This window comes from Pinus tabuliformis, chromosome 4_1 (genome assembly GCF_031772625.1).
Source record: "Pinus tabuliformis cultivar Carrire ecotype Pingquan chromosome 4_1, CPIR1, whole genome shotgun sequence".
NCBI lineage: Eukaryota > Viridiplantae > Streptophyta > Pinopsida > Pinales > Pinaceae > Pinus > Pinus tabuliformis.
The window spans coordinates 742,183,056-742,206,225 of NC_142303.1; the positions used below are offsets into that span (position 1 = coordinate 742,183,056).

A 23,170-nucleotide genomic window follows, 5' to 3' on the forward strand; every position below is an offset into this window, starting at 1 on the left:
AAGATATCATACGCAAAGCATATTTAAATGTCCTAAGATACTTCAATAGAAAATTAAAGTATGCTAACTAGGGGTGTAAATTGAAAATAGGTGAATTGAAGATTAATGGTCAATTCGTGTCTACCAAATTCCCTAATGGCTCATGAAGTTTATTAAAAAAATTTCCTAGTAGCGTTATATGTTATAAAAAAATTTCTTTTGTAAGGTATTCACCTATAAAAACCCTCTTTTTGTTGTTAAAATATATTCTCCTATATGTTCTAAGGTATCCACCTTTAAAAACTCTTTGCTCAAATATATTCTCTTTAAGAAGAACATGTATTCTTTTTTGAAAAGTAAAAATAACTGGAAAAAATTAATGAATTAGCTTTATAATGCCTAATATTTTGTTGTGAATCAAACTCATAATTATATAATACAAACACTCTTTCCAATTAAAAATAAAATTTAAAATTTAATATATTTATATCAATAATTACTCTATAAAAATTATTTAATATCAATTTTATATATAATGAAATACAATTTTTATTTATTATTAAAACGTTTTAATAACAAATTGATGAATAACTCCTTCTCCATTGAATATAATAAAAACATATAACACGTATGTGGATTACATCAAAAATATATATATATATATATATATATATATATATATTAAATTAAAAAATTTGGAAAGAAAATTTATCATGTAGAGTTGAGCCAATATGTTTTGTCACATCTGCATATTTCAACTACTATTTTTTTTTTTGTTAAGCACTATACCCTCATTCCCTTTCTTTTATCCATTCACTGTGATAAGAGTTAATTCATGTTTATTGAATGTATGGTGCTATCAAGGGAAATATAATATCGAACCTATGTTGAATATGTCCTTCTTATGTATCTATTAAATTTCCACATCTTATTTGTTTGCATTTCTCATCTAGGCAACGTATATGCATAGTTTTTTCCTTGCCTATAATACTAAAGGTCATCTTATGCTTTCAAACCAATTACGACATCTCTAGGTGGATTTTACATGTCCTTCGAAACCTAGGTGGAGCAATTTTATTGTACCTCCATACTCTAATGAGAGCTAATGGGGCATGCCTACCTAACCCAAGGTTCCTTTTTGCGTTATGGTTATCTGATTCATCCTACAATATTGATTTTCGATCACTGTGGAACTTAGTGTTATGGTGGGTATTTATGAAATTATATAATTGTATCTGTTATTCATCTTATGTTGCATTCCAACTATTCTAGTTTATGTGAGACAACTGATACAAAAGGAAACACCCCATGCACTGCATGGCCATCCCATTATGCTACACATTCCTTACAATGTGTTCGTCACATGGGTGTCAGGTTGGTTGTCAGTCTTCAAATTTGGTGATTGTCTCTAATCGAGTGAGGGAATCGAAAGGTTGATGCATTTCTATTCAAAACCTAACCCTTAACTTTGTTTTTCTACTTCTCATTTGTGCAATTCTTTCCTATTAATCGTTCTATGGTTATTTCGGGAAAGTATTACTAGTGATGGTATTGGAGGATAACCATATTTCTAGGGAGGAGATATATCAATATCAATTCACAGCAATATCGCACATAGCTCTACACCATGTTTCAACAACCCTGTTGTTGTTTCCTCTTCATGAACTCTCTTTGTGCCTAGCCACTAGTAAGTTCCATGCTCTGGTTATGACTGTAATTTTTGCTTATTTTGATTTGGAGTTATTTATATGTGCCTAACCTATCAAATCCTTACTTCTTTATGTATATTCCTTCAATGATTCCCACCTGGTGAAAGCGCTCTGCCACATTTGGTGTGTTTCTTATTCCATGACTGGTGTGATAGTGTGGAAAATTACTCCATATTCTTCATTAATACTGATTTTGCGGATCCAAATTCAAGTTGTAACTGAGGTCTTTCAGGATGCAGGGTCTTTAGTTCGATGCTTGTTCCAAGAATCCAGTATTCACGGTACGGAAATCATTACTCATAAGGTTGGTCTAACTACCTATGCATATTCTATTGTCGCACTTCCACTCTACCAAGCAAAAACAATTGTGAATTTATTCTATCATTTGATACCCTGGCAGAGGGAAAGTTTTCCCAAATGTATATGTGGTTACCTCATCTGATCTTCATCTGCATGGAATTACTAGGTCTGCATAAAGTTTATTACTGGTACCCTTCTATCAACATCTTGGGTAACTATTATTCTTGCTCACATCTTGCAGATTATTCCCAATGTAGATATCCTGTACCCTTATAATATCTTTGAGGGTATTTTGTGGATTGGGAGGGAATGAAAAACTTCCCCATGACCCACAACCCAGAAACTCCTCACGAGATAAAGAGTTATGGTTTTTTGTTCCAGGATGCCTAGGATCAAATTTCATTAATTGCGTATAGTTTTCCATCCTAAGTAGGTAAAGGATTTAATGTTGGCCTAATTTTTATTCATTATTATTTCATATCTTAATTTCATCTTACATAATTCCATATTTGGTTTTGGAATATGATGCTCTGGCAATTTTTGCCCTCCATGTGACTACAACCCCTTCCATTTGCCTCCTTGTGAGTTCGGATGAGAGGACGTCGTCATTATTGTAAATGACTATCGTCTTCGAGGTTGGATTATCCCCCTTTCTTTGTGACCCAAGCACTGTTACCCACCTTGACCTCTCTTGTCAATGATGTTTAACAATATATTACAAATTCCCCTTAAGTATAGTATATATATGTATATAGGCTAACTCGGCTATCACCAAGTTGTTGTTCTATATCTCTTCCTCTACCACTTTACAAGTCTGGTATATTCACCTTGGCTTCTTATATTGTTTTCAAGCTCAACTGAGGCATTCCTGGGCGTAACATTGGTTACTGGTTTTCCCAACATTGCTCTTGTACCATGACTACTCTGAATTAAGAAATAGGAGAAATTTTCTCTTTTAACATTTCTTAAAAATAATGTGTATTGTATTAATGAATAGTGGTTTCCATATAGCCTACTCTAGGTGGGTTGGGAATGTAATTCTCTCTTTTGAGGTTGCAACCATGTCTTTATTTTTGTAGATAATTCAAATCTATCGTAAGTAAACTAGACTTATATTGCTGTGTTGATGTAATTTTCCAGCTATATTAATTGAATTTTCCACGTAATGTTATGTTTCTTGGTGGTTTTGTTTTATTGTATGGTTGTGGTCGTAGGTTCTATTTCAATACATTTTTTATTTCAATTATCAAATGAAGTCAATGTAATTTCTCCCATGTTTTTTGAACTTTTCCAATGTTCGATATCGATAGTTATACAAGTTGTGTAAAGGCGGTTTTAATCCTCATAAATAGTTGCTACTCTATCTTTTTCCCCTGATTTTCACGATTGCAGTTTTCTTTTTTTTTCCCTCTTCCATTTAACACGAATTAATATGGCTACTACAATGGTATTTATCATTGGGAAACTGATTAGTATCTTTATTGGAGTAGCAGCCATCTTTGTACCCAACTGGTTGCACATTTTAGGTATTACCCAAATCTTCTTGTTGTTCAGAAATTTTGTATATAAAGTTGTTTATTATTCTTTTTATTTGTTTTTTCATATTAACATGTCTCACTTCTTCCGTGAAAAATGTCTTCCTAGTAGGCTTCCTTTGGTAGTATCATGAGTATATGTATTGCTTAATTATCAGCCTATTACCCCTAAAGGTTAACTCCACTTATAAGTTTTTTAGTATTTCATACTTAACCATTTTCTAACTAGCATGCACTACCTAAATAGTTTCTACATATCTGTACATTCACCCGATACTATTATAACGTCACATGTGGAAGAAAAGAATTATGTTGTAATCATCATTTGAAGTTTCCCGACCCTTTCAACTAGCAGTTATCTATTTCATTGTTACAACTCCATAGGGGTAGCATGTCTGGAATATGTCTCCAGGTATTAGATAAAGTATAATTGACACCCTCTCCTCTCATACTTCTAATAAGGAACCAATTTATAAAACTATAACTGGTTCAGTAAATTGATTCATACTAGTGGCATCTCTATTTTCTTTTGGTTAGAGTCTAGAATGCACATTTCCATAATTGATATCTCCATTCGTCCTATATAGCTTAATAAGGAGGATATAATATGATTGCTTTGGGTTCAAAATCCACAGTAACTAAGTAAACCATAATCAGATTAACAAACAACAGTATACTTGAAAAGGACCATACCTAGTACACTATAAGAATTATCAATTGGAACCATTAGAACGATCAAATCTACTTATTCCAACTATAATTTTTCCTTTTTATATTGATTTGCAAATAATCCAACATAACAATGAATAACGAGTAGTGCAGTTAACTCTTCATTCCACGGAAACAAGGTTACCAAACCATTTGTTTCAGTGTAAAGGTTCCATGCTTTCACAAAGATAGCATATAACACAATGATCAAGATTTTAAAATTTATATGCAAACAATTTTAGTAAAAGAATAATAAATAATAGTTACTTCAAATCACATTAGAAGTACCTGGTATTGTCACACATGTTTTCCACCCAAGTTAGAATTGCTTCCTCCCTTTCACCAACGAGCTAACAAGCTCATTCCATCTAGGCATCAATGCCCTTGTTGATCCCTTTTCCAGGTATTTAATATCTTTTTTTCATGATAAGGTTTCCCTTAGGGGCATCCCACTTTTTGAGATTTTCTTATCCCATTGCCCAGGCTTTTCCATAAAAGCACACATTTTCTCTTGTGGCGCTTTTATGATTTTCCAATATTATCATATTTCTCCAGCTAAGCAACTTAATGGATCTTCCTCTCCCATCCATTAAGCTTATCTAAAATTACATCTAGAATATTATCATGAAATAATTATACAATCTCATTTACCAATGAGATTTTATTTGTTGTCTTTGGCAAGAGTCTCATGTCTAAGTGTCTCATTTCCAAGTACATACATCTAGTGTATTTATTCCTTTATAATTGTTCACTTACATAGTATTTCTAGTATTTTATGTGGCTTTTCGGCCGTTCTATCTAACATAATTCAGTTTAATCGTAATAATATTACAGCAACAGAGGGATGTTACATGTTTTGACAAAGTCCGTTAATAGTCCATTGAAGGATGTTAATAGAGTTATTTCTTAATGATTTATGGTGTGCACAAGCGCTAGAAAAAGGAAAACATGGATATGTGGAAAATCCCATATTTGAATAGTTAGATGGTAGAGGCATATGTGGATTGTATAGTATAGGGACTGTAAGCCTAGGAGCTGCTTAATTCGCAGTTGTTGGTTCGGTATCAAAACATTAATTCGAAAGTTGGTGTTACTACTCTATTTATGTCACACTGTTTCTTAAACCTAGAGCTAGATGACTATATATACTATTTCTAAATTGTATCAATGTACCTTGTAGCTTTTGTGGGGAAATGACAAGAAAATTTGCCTTGGTGATGATTCTCATGAATCACCGAGTTGGTTTTCTCCCCTTTGGGAGCTCTGCACCTTGTAGAAAACCAGTGTTTTCTTCATTCCAATTACTGCAAAAGATCGTGAAATAAAAACCTCTCGATCCTTCTCGGACATTTTCCAACATCTAGTCTCTTTGGCTCTGTTGATACGATGGCGTCTCGGATGCTTTTGATCCCTATGGCTAAAGAAGTAGCATTCCTTCTCTCTAATTTTAGCTTTTTCTGCACACAAGTTATTATCACTAGTTATAGCATAATAATTCCAATATATAAGTTCTCCTTTGCGTGTAACAATAGAAAATTAAAGCAAATTATGCCATCAAAATTATGCACTAGTTCATGATAAAATATCATATAATGTTGATACATCATTTATATGTACTTGGTGGATCCCAAGGCTCACACTTGTTCAAGTCGGCCACTACAATTGCACAACTAGAGAAGGTGTTCTCCAAAATCTTTTTGGTGAGATAGTATGTAACTAGTTCTTCCTCAGTGGGATGAAACCTAAACCCCAACTGCAACTTCCCGTGTTTTCCATCCACATATTCACTACTCGTCGGATTCAAGCTCGACTCCATTGCAAGCTAAATACCTCCTAAAAACCATCGTCAAGAGAAACTATAATATTCTATCTGGTTATATCCATCAAGAACGAAAACTGCAGGTATTAAAGCAAACATAAAATTTGAATTACAGTTGCCAATGCTAAACCCTAAATAACTTGAAGCATAAACCTCCAACTATGCATTACAAGATATTCAAGATCATTTAGCCCTGAGAAAAATAATAGTTTCAGTTGTTATAATCCAAAATCTCAGATTCACGGACTTTTATGCTGGCCTCTAATTTGTGGTCCATGTTTTTTATATTGTTAATGCTAACACAGCCTTTGCTACTATTTAATTAGAGAATTATTGACCCTAGGCAATATTGGGTGATGAAACAGGGACGCATGAAATTTCCACCCATGGAAAAGCCAGTCGTTAACACATCATAGTCGTTGCTCCAGCGAAAAGACGAGAAAAATCATGACTCAATGTCACGAGTGATGTCATGATATGTAATTTAATTAGTTATCCACCATTGTCTCAACTTCGGGCTTCCTCTTTACGTGGAGCTTTGGGAGATAAAATTCCTTTGACCTTCCATATCATTGTCTTATGGCATTTGCGAGTGGCCATTGTTTATGGAACCTTCTCTATCTTTTTGTGAATTAAATTTAAAACACACACATGCATGGTTTCATTTAATTACACTGATAGGTGTTCTTCCTATTGGAAATGGGCAGTTTAATCATTTTGTTAATCATAAATTCAAATCAGATGGTTGAAAATAAAAAATGCTCGAATATTTTCATGGATTCACTCAATCAACCTCGTGTTCCTTGCATACTAAAAAATACCCCTAATTTGTCTACATATTCAAAAATGCCTCTAAAAATTACATTATTTAACTACCTCCCAACACACACCCAATACACCTTCCCAATTTAAAAAGTCCATACTTTCATTGGATATTGTAGGTATCCATTTTTCATTAATAATTTGTATACCCCTTTATATTTTTTCATTAAATTTGAGCTCCATTTTTTATACCTGCGAATATAAAATCCCTTTATGGCATAATATATGATAAATATATTATGTCATTGTTTCTTTAATATATATACCCCAATATGAACCCACATGGTATGGTATTGATCCCCAATGAAGCCTCTATGGCCACTACATCAATGGATGAAATGGATGGAGATAACTTCCTTGCATATCTAAATCAAGTGATTAAACCCTGTTTAAATTATTTTTTTACCAAATTATAATTAAAAAATTTAACCACGTATAGAGATTAATGAAAATTTTCTTCCCTTGATTGAAACTGGGTGCATAACCTATTTTGAAACATGTATCCATAATTGAAAGGACCATTAGACTATGAAACGTCTACACCAACCACATGTCCATTGTCGTTTATAATTGAGGTTATATTGTAACATTTCCAACTCATTAGCGTCCATGTAAACATGGAATTGTTGCCCATTCACATTCTCAAGAGAAACATTTTCATTTCTCATGTTTGGATCACCCAATTTTTATTACCTAACTTCATTTTCAAATTTGGATGTCTGATTTCTTTTTCAAATTACTCATCTTTGTATGGGTTTTGTGTTTTGCAGGTTTAGTTACATTGGATTCTGGATGAAGCTGCTTGAAATTATGATTATGAAGACAAACATTTTCATTCCTCATGTTTTGATCGCCCAAGTTTGATTACCCAACTCAATTTTTAAATTTTGAAGTTTGATTTGTTTTCAAATTAACCATCTTTGTACGCATTATGGATGTTGAGTTTTGCAAGTTTAGTTACATTATAATCTTAATCAATCTCCATAAAATTAACCTGATTGAGATGGTAAGGTATTTCGCTGCCTCTATTGTTTGGATGTAGAAGTTGTAGGAAAATAAATAGTGGCAGATGATATAAGAATATATGTCTATAGTTTTTATGTAGAGAAAAAGGGATGTGGTTGGCATCTGTTAGACATTTTGATATGTGATGAGTTATGTTTTGTACATATTGCCGCAACTTTTTAGATTGAGCGATGTACATGTATGGCATCTAATAGTTTCAAAGTAAATGCGTATTTTGATAAGGGATGTACATGCATTTAGTGGGTGAGAAATCTAAAAAGAAAAAAAAGCAGAGACAAATTTATAAGAGTTAATAAATTCACCTTACCATTGTTCCATTGTTACACACTCCATGCTTTTGTATTTTCTATTTTGATGTTTGGGTGGATTTAATATTCAATACTCAAATGTTTCTACTGAGATATTTATTCCAAATATCTATTTTAGCTTTAGTGCTCATAAAATTGGCACTTTATGAATTTTCTTTCCTTGTGACTAGGATCTAGATTGCTCCATAGTTCACCCATGTCCATCTTTCAATCTAATCAAGTGAAATCTAACAATAAATATGATATATTAGTTTATTTTCTAATGAAAATGGATGATCTTAAGTGAACAACTTATCACTGGTATGTTTATTATTGATGGTGAATAACAAATATTAGATTTGAGGGAAAATTACTCATTTGGAGAATTAATCATCTTAATATATTCAATAATATGTAGTTCTTTTGTTGTATTTATTTGGTCTTTGCTCTCACCATCATAATTAATTCACTGATGGGGTGGTTAATTTCCGAAATTGAATTATTTTATGCTCACTCTCCCTATTACAACTAATTATTATTTTATGCTCGCTCTCCCTATTACAAGTAATTCACCAATGCACTATTAATTTCTTGTATTGATTTATTTTTTGTTAAACAATTGAATTTAACCCTAAACATTGAAATACCTTTTCAATAAATTAAATATGACATTTGTATTAAATGTTTGTATTGAGGGTTGACTTAAAAAAATACATTTAAGATTAAATATGATGTTGATAAATTTGATGGTTTAGAGTTTCATAATTATAGGTTTTTATAATTTTATATTCGAGGGATTTATAAATTTACATTTTATATATTTAGATCGAAGGAGATTAGTGAACCAAGAACAAGATATCAGTTAACTTGTAATGTTTTACACAATAATTAATACAAAGTTGAATACAAACATCATATTTATGCCATATCAATAAATTAAATGTGAACATTGATAATTACAATATATCTCAATTATATATTAGCGGGCATAAGTCTACAATATATCTCAATTCTATAACAATTATATATTAGTGGCTAAAATTCCAAATATCTTTAATATTCACGTTATTATTGGTTCTTAGACAATTGGTGATAATCAACTAGCTATAAAATTCAATATGTTTTATTGCTATGTGAAAAGAGAATAAAGCACCCCTGCTTTATGCTTTTTAATATTACCGATATTATCCTTGAATCTGACCTGCACCACGAATTTGAATATAATTATGCTGCCATTAGTGATTGTAAAACAAATATGTCAAATAATTAAATATAAACTTAGCCTTTGTCAAATATAAGTGGTCTTTGTTATTTAAAATTGGCATTGCATTGTACTTATTAATTAGCATCAATGGTAAAACAAATATGTCAAATGATTAGATATAACTATAAAACTAGATATTATATTTACAAAAAATGATAACAATTTTATAGTAGAAAATTAATATAACATAAAGATAATATAAAATTAATATAACATAAAAATAAACCATAAGTTAATTTATATTTAAAATAATTAATTCATTCATTCATTTGAAATGGTCTTTTTAATAAGACTTTAATATTTAACATTGTAAAATAATATTAATTATTAACACACAAAATTGCAGGTCATATGCCTATCTTATATGCTTAGACTTTGTTAAGTCTTTGTTAAAAAATAAATTTTTTTATTTGTAAAAATAAATTTATTTTTTGTTATTGAAAGTAACACTCCATTGTACTTAGTGTGATTTTAGCCATTAATGGTTGGAATGATGATATGTCAAATAAAACAATTTGAATGCAACTATATAACCAACATATTATGATATTACAAAACAATCGAAACCATTTTCTCCAATGTAAAATTAATAAAACATAAATTTAATATAACATAAAGATAGCGCATAAATGGATTTATATTTAAAATAATTAATTAATTCATCAATTTGAATTTTTACTTTTATAAATGGTTTATTGGAAAATTTTCAATTAGTTTATAAATAATTTATTAAAAATTTATAATACATATTATCATAAATACATATTATTTATTAAAAAATATACCAAAAAAAAATGATTAATAATAGCAATAATATTTAAATTATTATTATAAACCATATTATTATTAATATTATTAATAACAAACTCATTAATAACATAATTAATACAATATTAATATTGCTTAAAAATAGTTAATAACATTATTAATCATAATTATTTTAAAAAATTATTAACATTTAGTTTTATTAACAAAATAACAACATTAAAATTATTAATAACATTTAAAGATTAATGTTAATAACGCCTTATTAATAATATTGGTAGCTAAAAAAATATTTAATATTTAATATTTTAATATTAAATATTTATAATGTTAAATATTAAAAAAGACATCTCTTTTATTGCATTAATATTATAAATCCAAGGGTTTAATCCCTTAGGTTTATAATATTAATCTTAGGGGTTAATATCAATTCCTTAACTTTATAATTCTTTGGGTTTATTAATCTCATAGTTTATGTTCCTATTATTTAATATTAGTATCTTAGGGTTTACTATTAATCCTTTGGGTTCTTGAATCCTTTGGGTTTTAATCCCTTGGATTTTTAATATTAATCCCTTAGGTTTATCAATCCCTCAGGTTTATAATATTAATCCCTTGGGTTTAAAATTATGCCACGAGTTTATAATTCATTTAGTTTATAATATTAACCCCTTTGGTTTATTAATTCCTTCGATTTATAGTATTAATATATTGGGTTTATAATATTAATCCTAGGGTTTATAATATTGATCTTAGGGTTTATATTCATAGGCTTAATATAATCCTAAGTCTAATGTTATTCGCTTGGGTTCATAATCCCTAGGGTTTTTAATATTAATCCGATGGATTTATTAATCTAGTCCAATAATATTAATCTCTCGGATTTTTTATATTAATCCCTTTAGTTTATTAATCGAAGGATTCATATTCCTAGGTTATAATATTATTGATAAGGTTTATAATACCAGTCCTAGGTTTTAATATAAATCCATTTGGGTTATAATCCATTGAGTTTGCAATATAAATTTCTTGGGTTCATAATATTAATTATAGGGTTTATATTCCTAGGGTTTAATATTCATCTAAGGGTTTAAGGTTATTCCCTTAGGTTTTTGATATTAAGCCCTTGTGTTTATTAATCCAGTATGTTTATAAATAAAAATTATCATTAACAATAGGAATAACATTTAAATTAATATTATAAACAATATTATTAATAATATTATTAATAACAAAATCATTAATAACATCATTAATATATATGTTTTTTTTGTTAAGCTTGCGAGGTCCATTCATTTTCTATTATATATTAGGCAAATTTACACCACATAGATTGACTGGGTGGCCTCAATTTGCCCCAGGGGAAACCAAGTTTGTTGACCACCAGTCAGCGTTACAAGCCATCCAAAAACAAAAATGCTTCAGTCTTTCTAGCCAAGCTGGATAAGTCTCAATCTCATGTCCACATACTACATAACTGTAAAAAATAGCATATCCAACAGGAAACTTAAAAGCTAATTGCATAAACAAATACGATGCACGAAGAGTCTAGTCCTTCTCCTCTTTCTACTCATCTAAGACAGAGGCTATAGGAGCAAGATCTTCATCAGTCGCCCCTGGCATTCCATACAACTCCAGGATGCAAGGGATGTTGTGGTCAATTCGATCCATCGTGATGTCCTATTTGTGCAACTAAAAGGGTATTTTTTCCATTTCTATTTTATAGTTTGGTAGGCCCTAAACTATTACCGCCATCCCCACAGAGATTTATTCCAACGCTTTTCAATGAAGAATTTTCATTAAGAAATACAAATAAAGGGTGTGTTTAAACTAAGTAATTCTACCACGGGTATTTGCTGGATCTAGGACCAACATCCTCCAATTGTCGATCTCTTCCTTCGATTCACTTTCCTGTTTAATCTTTGCTTCTGAGTCTTCAATCAGCTTCTGAATTCTTGCGTCCATCTCATTTAGATATGTCGCTTCTGCCTCTGTTATGAGGTGCTTGACAGGCTGACGACCCTTGCAAATTTTTTATGTGCTCGGCCCCTTATATTCCTGGTGGTTCAGGCCTCTCCAACCATGACCACGTCCTCTTGTTGCTCAAGCCATAACCTATGCAATGATGCCCGAGAATCCATTTCTTGTACGTAGTGAAGGTTCCTTGCTTACCTTTGCTCCTCCCTAGCTCTGAGTCACCTCCTGTCTTCACAACTACTCTCTCTTACCCTGCATGTCAAATGCCTTAACCTTCTCCTCCACCCTTCCTTATTACTTCCTCCACCACCTTGCCAACTCACCGCCCATGCATTCATATCGAAGGACACTGCACCCCCTTCCTTGAGCATGTGGGAGACAACGGTTGTTATGACCTTCATACTACCCATATCACATCCCAACCTAGCTTCTCTGACAACGTCCCACATCCCGGTCAGGAGCATTAATAAAATATTAATAATGTTTAAAGAATTGTTTGTTTTTTCCAGAGGAAAAATCGTAGTTTAAAGAATTGTTAATAACATTATTAATCATAATTATTTTCAAAAACTATTAACATTTAGTTTTATTAAAACAACTAAAAACATTTAAATTATTAATAACAGTTAAAAATTAATATTAGTGATAACATTTAAGTATTAATGTTAATAACACCTTATTAATAACATTGATAATTAAAAAAATGATTTAATATTTAATATTTTAATATCCATTATTTATAATATTAAATATTAGCAAAAGGCATATTTCTTACTGGATTAATATTATAAATCCAAGTGATTAATAAAGCTAAGGGTTTAATCCCTTGGGTTTATAATATTAATCCCTTGTCTTTATCTATCCCTTCGGTTTTAAATATTAATCCTTTGGTTTTATGAATCCTTCGAGATATATACGGTTATATTCCTAGGGTTTAATGTTATTCCCTTGGGTTTTTAATATTAAGCCCTTGTGTTTATTAATCCATTAGATTTATAAATAAAATTTATCATTAATAATAGCAATAAATTTTATATTAATATTATAAACCATATTATTCATAAAAAATTCATTAATAACATCATTAATAAAATATTAATAATGTTTAATTTTTTTTTTTTTGGTAGGTAAGCACCCACGGGGGATTTGAACTAGTGACCTATCGCAAGGAATGCCTTAGTAGTGCACCCATTCACCGTCAATCCAAAGCCCTATGGGCATGTTTAAAAAATTTCTAATAGCATTATTAATCATAATTATTTTCAAAGAATATTAACATTTAGTTTTATTAACACAATAACAACAATAAAATTATTAATAACATTTTAAAAATAATATGACTAATAACATTTAAACATTAATGTTAATAACACCTTATTAATAATATTGATAATTAAAGAAATACATTTAATATTTAATATTATAAATATTTAATAGTTTAATATTCAATATTTATAATATTAAGTGTTAGTAAATGGTGTCTTTCTTATTGGATTAATATCATAAATCCAAGGGATTAATAGACCTAGCAATTTAATTCATTCGGTTTATAATATTAATCCCTTGGATTTATTAATCCACTGAGTTTATAATATTAATCCTTTGGTTTCTAATAAGAATGTTAGGGTTTATAATCCTAGAGTTTCATATATTAAACTTATAATATATCTTGGTTTAATAATATTGATCCTAAGGATTCTAATATTAATCATAGGTTTGATATTCATTGGTTTTAATATTAAGCTTATCGTTTATCATATTAATTCTAGGAGTTAATATCAATCTCTTAGCTTTATAATTCTATGGGTTTATAGTATTAATTCTTTGGGATTATTAATCTTAGGTTTTATGTTTTTATGATTAATTTTAATATCTTAGGGTTTACTATTAATCCCTTACATTTTAAATATTAATCCTTTGGGTTTATCAATCCCTTAGGTTTATAATATTAATCCCTTGGGTTTCAAATTCTCCTCGTGAGTTTATAATATTATTCCATTCGGTTTATTAGTTCCTTGGATTTATAGTATTAATCTCTTCGGTTTATAATATTAATAATAAGGTTTATAATATTCATCTTAGGGTTTATATTCATAGGGTTTAATATTAATCCTAGGTCTGATTTTTATTCTCTTTGGTTTATAATCCCTTTGAGTTTCTAATATTAATCTAGTAGGTTTATTAATCTAATCCAATAGTATTAATCTCTTGTTTTTTTCTTGGGTAGGTAAGAACCCATGGGAGATATGAACTAGTGACCTATCGCAAGGAGTGCCTTAACAGTGCACCCATTCACTGTCAATCCAAAGCCCCATGGGCTTAATCTCTTGGGTTTTTAATATGAATCCCTTGGGTTTATTAATCTAAGGGTTCATATTGCTGGGACATAATATTATTGATAAATTTTATAATATCAATCGTGGGGTTTAATATAAATCCCTTCAGTTCATAATCCATTGGGTTTGTAATATAAATTTCTTGGGTTCATAATATTAATTATAGGATTTATATTCCTAAGGTTTAATATTAAGCCTAGGGTTTACAATATTAATCCCTTTAGTTTATTAACTTTAGGGTTTATATTCCTAGAGTTTAATATTCATCAAAGGTTTTAATGTTATTCCCTTTGGTTTATCATCCGTTTGGTTTTTAATATTAAGCCCTTGGGTTTATTAATCCATTAGGTTTATAATATTAATCATAAGGTTCAAGATATGAATCTTCAGGTTTAATGTTTATTTTAGGGTTTATAATATTTCTCATAGGGTCTATATCACTTTAGTTTATAATATTAATCCCTTGGATTTAATATTATTCTCTTGGGTTTATAAACCCTTGGGTTTTTAGTATTAATAAATTAGTTTCATTAGTCCCTTGGGCTTATAATATCAAGGGTTTATTACTATGAGAGTGGAATGGTACAAAAATGTATCCAACATAACATTGTGACAAATATTGTCTCAATATGAAAATAAGTGTGACAATCACTCTCGCATTGTTACATTACATTGTAACTTATTCACTCTCACATTGTTACATTATAAAGCTTGGATTTAATACAATGTTTATAATATTAGGGACTTTTAATATTTGGTTTATAATATTAAAGTTTCATATTGGGTTTATAATTTGTAATATTAGGGTTTATAATATTAATCTTAGGATTTACCATTAATCGCTTGGGTTTATCAATCCATTTTGTTTTTGATATTAATCCTTTGGATTTATCAATTCCTTACATTTATAATTTTAATCCCTTGTGTTTAAAATTATCCCCCTCAGTATATAATCCACTGAGATTATAATATTAATCCCCTAGGTTTGTTAATTCCTTGGATTTATATTATTAATCTCTTGGGTTTATAATATTAACCCTAAGGTTTATAATATTAATATTAGGGTTTATATTCCTAGGGTAATATTAATAATAGAGTCTAATGTTATTCTCTTGGGTTTATAATCCCTTGGGTTTTTAATATTAATCCAATGGGTTTATTAATCTCTTTGTTTTATAATATTGACCCTAACGTTTCTAATATTAATCATGGGGTTAATATTCATAGGTTTTAATATTAAGGCTATCATTTATAATATTAATCTTAGGGGTTAATATCAATCACTTAACTTTTTAATTCTTTGGGTTTATAGTATTAATCCTTTGGGTTAATTAATCTTAGAGTTTATGTTCCTATGATTTAATTTTAATATCTTAGGGTTTACTATTATTCCCTTGGGTTTATTAATCCCTTGATTTTATCAATCCCTTGGGTTTTTAATATTAATCCTTTGGGTTTATCAATCCCTTAGGTTTAAAATTATTCCCATCATTTTATAATATTAATTCCTTCGATTTAATAATTCCTTGGATTTATAGTATTAATGCCTTGAGTTTATAATAATAATCCTAAGGTTTATTATATTGATTTTAGGATTTATATTCCTATGGTTTAATATTAATCCGAGGTCTAATGTTGTTCCCTTGGCTTTATAATCCCTTCGGTTTTTAATATTAATCCAATGGTTTTATTAACCTAATTTAATAATGTTAATCTTTTGGGTTTTTAATATTAATCCCTTAGTTTTATTAATCTAAGGGTTCATACTACTAGCGTATAACATTATTGATAAGGTTTATAAAATCAATCCTAGGGTTTAATATAAATCCCTTGGGTTTGTAATCCATTGGGCTTCTATTATAAATTTCTTGGGTTCATAATATTAATTATAGGGTTTATAATACTAGTGTTTAATATTAATGATAGGGTTTTCAATATTTAACCCTTCAATTTATTAATTTTAAGGTTTGTATTCCTAGGGTTTAATATTCATCCAAGGTTTTAATGTTATTCCCTTGGGTTTTTAATACTAAGCCCTTAGGTTTATTAATCCATTAGGTTTATATTATTAATCATAGGGTTCATGCTATGAATCTTTAGGTTTAATGTTTATTTTAGGGTTTATAAAAAAAATTTTGTAAGCTTCGTAGGATCCTCTCATTTTTAAGTTTTTACATGTCTATTATTCACCCCATTTCCGGGGAGGGTAGCACAAGAATCGAACCCAAAATCTCCGGTTCGGTGAGACTTCATTTCCCCGACCATTGCCACTTGAGCTACCCCATGCAGACTTTAGGGTTTATAATATTTATCGTAGGGTCTATATCCCTTTAGTTTATAATATTAATCCCTTGGGTTTAATATTATTCACTTGGGTTTAGAATCCCCTGGGATTTTAGTATTAATAACTTGGGTTTATTAGTCCATTAACCTTATAATATCAAGGGTTTATTACTATAAGATTGGAATGGTACAAAAATGTATCCAACATAACATTGTGACAAAAATTGTCTTAATATGAAAATAATTCTTTCTAACAGTCATTGTCGCAATGTTACGTTACATTGTAACTCATTCAATGTTGCATTGTTACATTACAAAACTTGGACTTAACACAAGGTTTATAATATTAGGGACTTTTAATAGAAGGTTTAATATTGGGTTTATAATTTGTAGTATTAGGGTTTATAATATACTATTAATCCCTTGGGTCTTTAATATTAATCCTTTGGGTTTATCAATGCCTTAGGTTTATAATATTAATCTCTTGCGTTTAAAATTACCCCCCTCACTATATCATCTATTGAGCTAATAATAGAAATCTCTTAACTTTAGAATTTTTTGGGTTTATTAATCTTAGGGTTTATGTTCCTACAACTTAATATTAATGTCTTAGGGTTTACTATTAATCCCTTGGGCTTTTACTATTAATCCTTTATGTTTATTAATTCGTTAGGTTTACAATGTTAATGCCTTGGGTTTAAAATTATCCCCATCGATTTATAATATATTGAGTTTATAATATTAATCCTATGGTTTATAATATTAATAATAGGGTTTATATTCGTAGGTTTTAATATTAATCCTAGGTCTCATGTTATTCCCTTGGGTTTATAATCCCTTGGTGTTTTAATATTAACCCAATGGGTTTATTAATCCCTTTGTTTTATAATATTGATCCTATAGTTTCTAAAATTAAGGATAGGGTTTATATTCCTAGGTTTTAATATAAATCCTATGGTTTATAATATTAATCTTAGTGTTTAATATTAGTCCCTTAAGTTTATAATTCCTTGGGTTTATTATATTAATCCTTTGGGTTTATTAATCTAGGTTTATGTTCCTATGATTTAATATTAATCCTAAGTTTTAATTTTATTCCCTTGGGTTTTTAATATTGTCGATTGTGTTTATAATGTTAATCCTAAGGGTATACTATTAATATTAGGGCTTAATGTTTATTTTACTGCTTATATTGCTTCGGCTTTTAATTTTAATTCCTTGTGTTTAATATTATTCCCATGGGTTTATCATTCCCTTGCATTTATGATATAAATCCCTTAGGTTTATTAATCTTAGGGTTCATATTCCTAAGGTATAATATTATTCAAAATTTTATAATATTAATCCTAGGGTTTAATTTAAATCTCTTGGGTTTATAATCCATTACGTTTATAATATTATATCAATATGAAAACCAACCATGGTCAATGATGCTTAACCATGTTACAATGTCACATTGTAACAAATATTCTCTCAATACAAAAATCAATCACGGTCAACCATGGTCCAACGTCGCATTGTGACAAATATTGTCTCCATATGAAAATCAACCATGGTAAACCAAGTTTTTTTTAGTGTTTATAATATTTATATTAGGGTTTATATACCTCAGGTTTACAATATTAATCCTTTGTGTTTTTGGGTTTTTAATATTGTAACACCCTCATCCCACATCTACCCAAGCAATCGGCCAGCTGGGGTAAACACTAGATGAGATGCCACTATGATACGATTCAACCTCCTTGGTGACTTTAAGGAAATGGAATCAATGGAAAATCATATAAAATCATCCAACATTATCCAAATAACCTTTAGGAGACAAATCATCCACTCATATTACCTATTGTTGGTTCCTACTGCTATTTGAGAGACTTAGGGTAAGGTAACGCTCCCAAGACACTACCATGGTGAGTTAGTATCAGGACTAATGCTCCCTAAACACTACCACAATGAGTTAGTATTAGGACTAACGCTCCCCACAAACTACCCGGGTGAGTTAGTATCAAGAGTAACGCTCCCCATACACTTGAAAGGTGCTTTATAACTCTTCCCAGACACTGCCCAGGTGAGTTATTCTCAAACTAACACTCTGTTTTGCTAGCATTCCAGGATTTGAGCCACCTTCTTCGGCCCATAGCCCAAGACACTGTCCCTAATGGAATGATCACTTAGAATTATTAAGGATGTAAGGAAATAATGGTACATAAGTAATAAAAATAACAAGACCATAAGTAGACCCCTAGTAGCGATGACAAGAATCTCGTCAAACATATCATCAACATGTAATGTACATGTGTAAATAACAAAATTAAGTGTAGGGATCTTGTACTTATTTGAGAATCGCTATGAACCATTGTTCTCTCATGCCATTTGCTACATTGTCTTCCATTAACTCGTAAACACATTATCCATTCATATACAAGTAAAAACATGATGAGAGCCATACATAGAGGTTGTCATGAAATGTCCATATAAATAGCATAATAGGAACAAAAATACAATAAACATATTACCCATCAAATCCATCAATATATAAGTACCTCTACACATGAAAATCAAGGGATTGGATTTCTCATTAATGAATGAAATGAAACAACCAGAGATGGGACTACCATGTTTCCCTGACCGTAGAATGGCTAAGCAAAATCTCTCTTCAACCATTCACCCCCGTGCCATATTCCAAGCATGAATGTTGGATCTTATAGAACACATCAATCAAAAATCATGTAGGGCTTCCATAGGCCATCCACCACAACCCATAAATTAGTGGTTCCACCTCACGGTTGGACATCACCAAAATCATCATCAGATTGGTCTCTATCGAAGCCTTCTATGGCTTCGAGAGGGTTTATCCAACCAAGGATTCTAGAGCTAGTAACTCAACCCATAAATTATATAGGGCTTCCATAGCATTTGTCCAACCAAGGCTTCTAGGACTAGTAACTCAACACACCAAGGGATTTCAGAGCTTTTGTCCAACCAATACTTCCAAGACTAGTAACTCAACCCAAGCTACTACAGGGCTTCGAGAGATTTTGTTCAACCAGAGCTTCCAGGACTAGTAACCCAACCCAAGCTAAGGAAACATGAGAACCAACCAAAACAAAGCAATGAAAGTAAACCCACAATCACCATGTCTAACCAACAAATGGCAAGGCTAGGCAATCAATTGTTAATCCCGGCCATCGTCCATGCCAATGACAGATCATAACCAAGAAACCACATGCATGTGCCATGCATGCCAAAACTAGTGAAGAAATCATCTTGGTACCTGCACGAAAATATGATGTAGCTACTGATATCGATGCCTTCTTTCTCCAAGAATCCAAGTATGCCACACCCTCCAAGAGTGCTCCAAGAAAACTCTAAGTAGCCAAGAGTATGAGAGAGAGAGAGAATAATGAGAGGGCTCCAAAACTAAACTAACCAAGTCCTACCCAATGATCCTCAAAATCCTTTTTATCAATGAGGCCTTTATTTTCTTCATTTTCCATTATTTTCCTCCTCACATGCAACCTGTGACATTTAACCTTCCTTTCTCCTAATTTACATTATTTTCATAAATAAATGTGTCAAAAATGCCATTTTTGCTTTCCAAAACCTTAGCAATTTCCTTTGCCAATTTCCTGAGCCATAAAAAACCGAATCAACACCCACTAGGATGTTTTACCCACCATTCAGTTGTGAATATGTGTCTCATCATCTGTGGTATTTATATACTTTTACATGGAATTCTCACAAGGGTTGTTACAGAACCCTACCCCTCGGGGGAACATCATCCTCGGTGTTCAATGACTCATATAACCAATAAGGCTATTGAAAATAAAACATATTGCCCTTGGAGCTTTATAACACAGCTCGTTGTAGTATTTACAATGAAAGACCTGCTCAAAATCAAAACCTCATGAAAAAATGATAACATACCACATATTGGAGCTTTATAAAAAAACTCATTATGATATTTACAATGATATACACATATACACATATACACATTTTCTTAACTAGCAAAAAGTGAATATGATGCCTGCATCCACAAAAGGGGAATCCAGAGGCTCAAACCTCCATCCTAACAGTAATACCAGGATTCACCTCCTTCCGAGGAAGTCTAAAATCCACTGCAAGGTCCAATATGCATCTAATGTCCAACACTATAACCATGTGCCACTTGTCCTCTCATTGAGCAGTTACCAGCTTTTTTTGTTCCAAGGTGCACACCCAATGTGCATCTGGAAATGTTAATGACCAAATCAAATCCATCCATGACCTTCCCTTCTCTGCTACATAGTGCCTCAGGACTTTGGTCACCCCTTCCGTGCTATCACTCACCTTCCAAGTTCTGCTGGCACCCCCATCCTGGGCAGTCCATCCCTTGGCAAGGCTTCCTCGCATTGGAAGATACAAAAATCAAGGCATATACTTACCTCAACACATCATACTAGTCATAGAATTCTCATGCCAATCAATGGACACTATTGGGTACCAGTGTCCCACAATCGCCATGTTCCTAAAGTGCTTTACCAACTTATTGTTGCATGCTTCAATTCCTTTGGTGCTAATTCTTGTAGTTGATTTCAACTACCCAACTGGGGATGTTCATGCTTCCTGTATCACGCATATAGCTTCCATCAGTTTTAGAATAAGTTAAAATAAATTCACATCATACCTCATTGGTAGCTCGTCAAAAAGGTACATTTGCAATCTTGTTTGCTTATTGTCACAACAAGTCAAACTAGCATGTTTGATGAAATCAACATGTATAAAAATATCTCGTTAGGTTATCTCAAAACATAACCATCATAGATCAAAATCATAAATCACATGTAACCATCATAACCAAAATCATAGATCACATGTAATCATCATTAAATAAAAATCATAGATCATATATAATCATCATATACCATAATCATAAATCGCATTCATAATAGAACTAAAATAATATACCGATACTTATCCTTCATCGATCCTTACTTTTGACTTTGTTTTTTTCTATACACACACTGTATCGGTTGCGAGACCCAACAAACACCCAGTGCCTTCTCCTCCACTAGGAGCACATATGCACAGTGTGCATCACATACATACAACCACCATGAAACACATGCACCTATACATGGCATACAACACACACACCTACACCCAATGTACGTACACATACATACACAATAGACATCACAAGACATGCATCCGCACACAATGTGTGACACCACAAAATGCATACACGTACACCTGGTATACAACCCGACTCATACATATATACCTAATGTACAACGCCACACAATACATGTACCCACAGAAAGTAGAACACAACAAGTGCGCACGTCACAACACCACAACTACACAATCCACATATATAGTACCACATGGCCACAACACAACATATATTACATGCACACAATACCACACGTACACCAGTATCACTTGTACACTGCACCACTTGCACAATGTGTGTACAACATCACATGTACACGACACCACCTACACAACATGTGCACAACGACACATGTACATTGCACCATATGCACAATGTGTACATAAAACCACATGTACATAGTACGACATGCACAACGCTTACACGACAACACATGTACACAATGCCACATGCATGACATGTACATAGCACCGCCTGCACATAGAACCACTTGTACAACATGTACACAACACCATATGCAATGAGTACCACTTGTACAATCATGCACACCACACAATATGTACACAGCACCACATGTACAACATGAATGCAACACCACATGTTCATAACATTGTATATCCAACATGTACATAGCATCATTCATACACATCAGCGCATATCCAACACACACAGAGCACCATATTCACACAACATTGCATATCCATCATGCACACAGTACAACATATCCATCATGCACACAGTACAATATGTATAAATCACCGTATATCCAACATGTACATAGCACCATATATACCGAGCACTAAATATGCAACTCATACAACACTATATATACTAACACCCTGTGCATAATATTGCATAAACATAATGTATACACACTACATATGAACAATATTGCATTTGCACAATCATCAGAAATTCAACATGTACAACATATACAACATATGCACAACAATACTATTGCACATTCGAAACCACACAGTCCTTACCAAGAAACCTTGCTTCCATTGTCTTATTCATGCTTATCCTAGCATGTCGAAGCCACACTGATTTCATTTTGCTTATGTATCCCTCGATATAACATGTCCATAACATAGACATGATATAATCACATAATATCAACTCATAACCACGTGATAATGACCTCATATATTTTTCATGACTACTCTTCCCACTTGATTCCTCATAAGAAAAGGGACCTCTTCATG

The 23,170-nt window shown here is 31.3% G+C and overlaps 1 pseudogene; it reads right to left on the reverse strand.

Annotated features, from left to right (window-relative positions):
* Positions 1-22,508, reverse strand: part of LOC149178280 (uncharacterized) — a 197,613-nt pseudogene extending 175,105 nt beyond the window's left edge.
* Between the last annotated feature and the right edge of the window lie 662 nt (positions 22,509-23,170).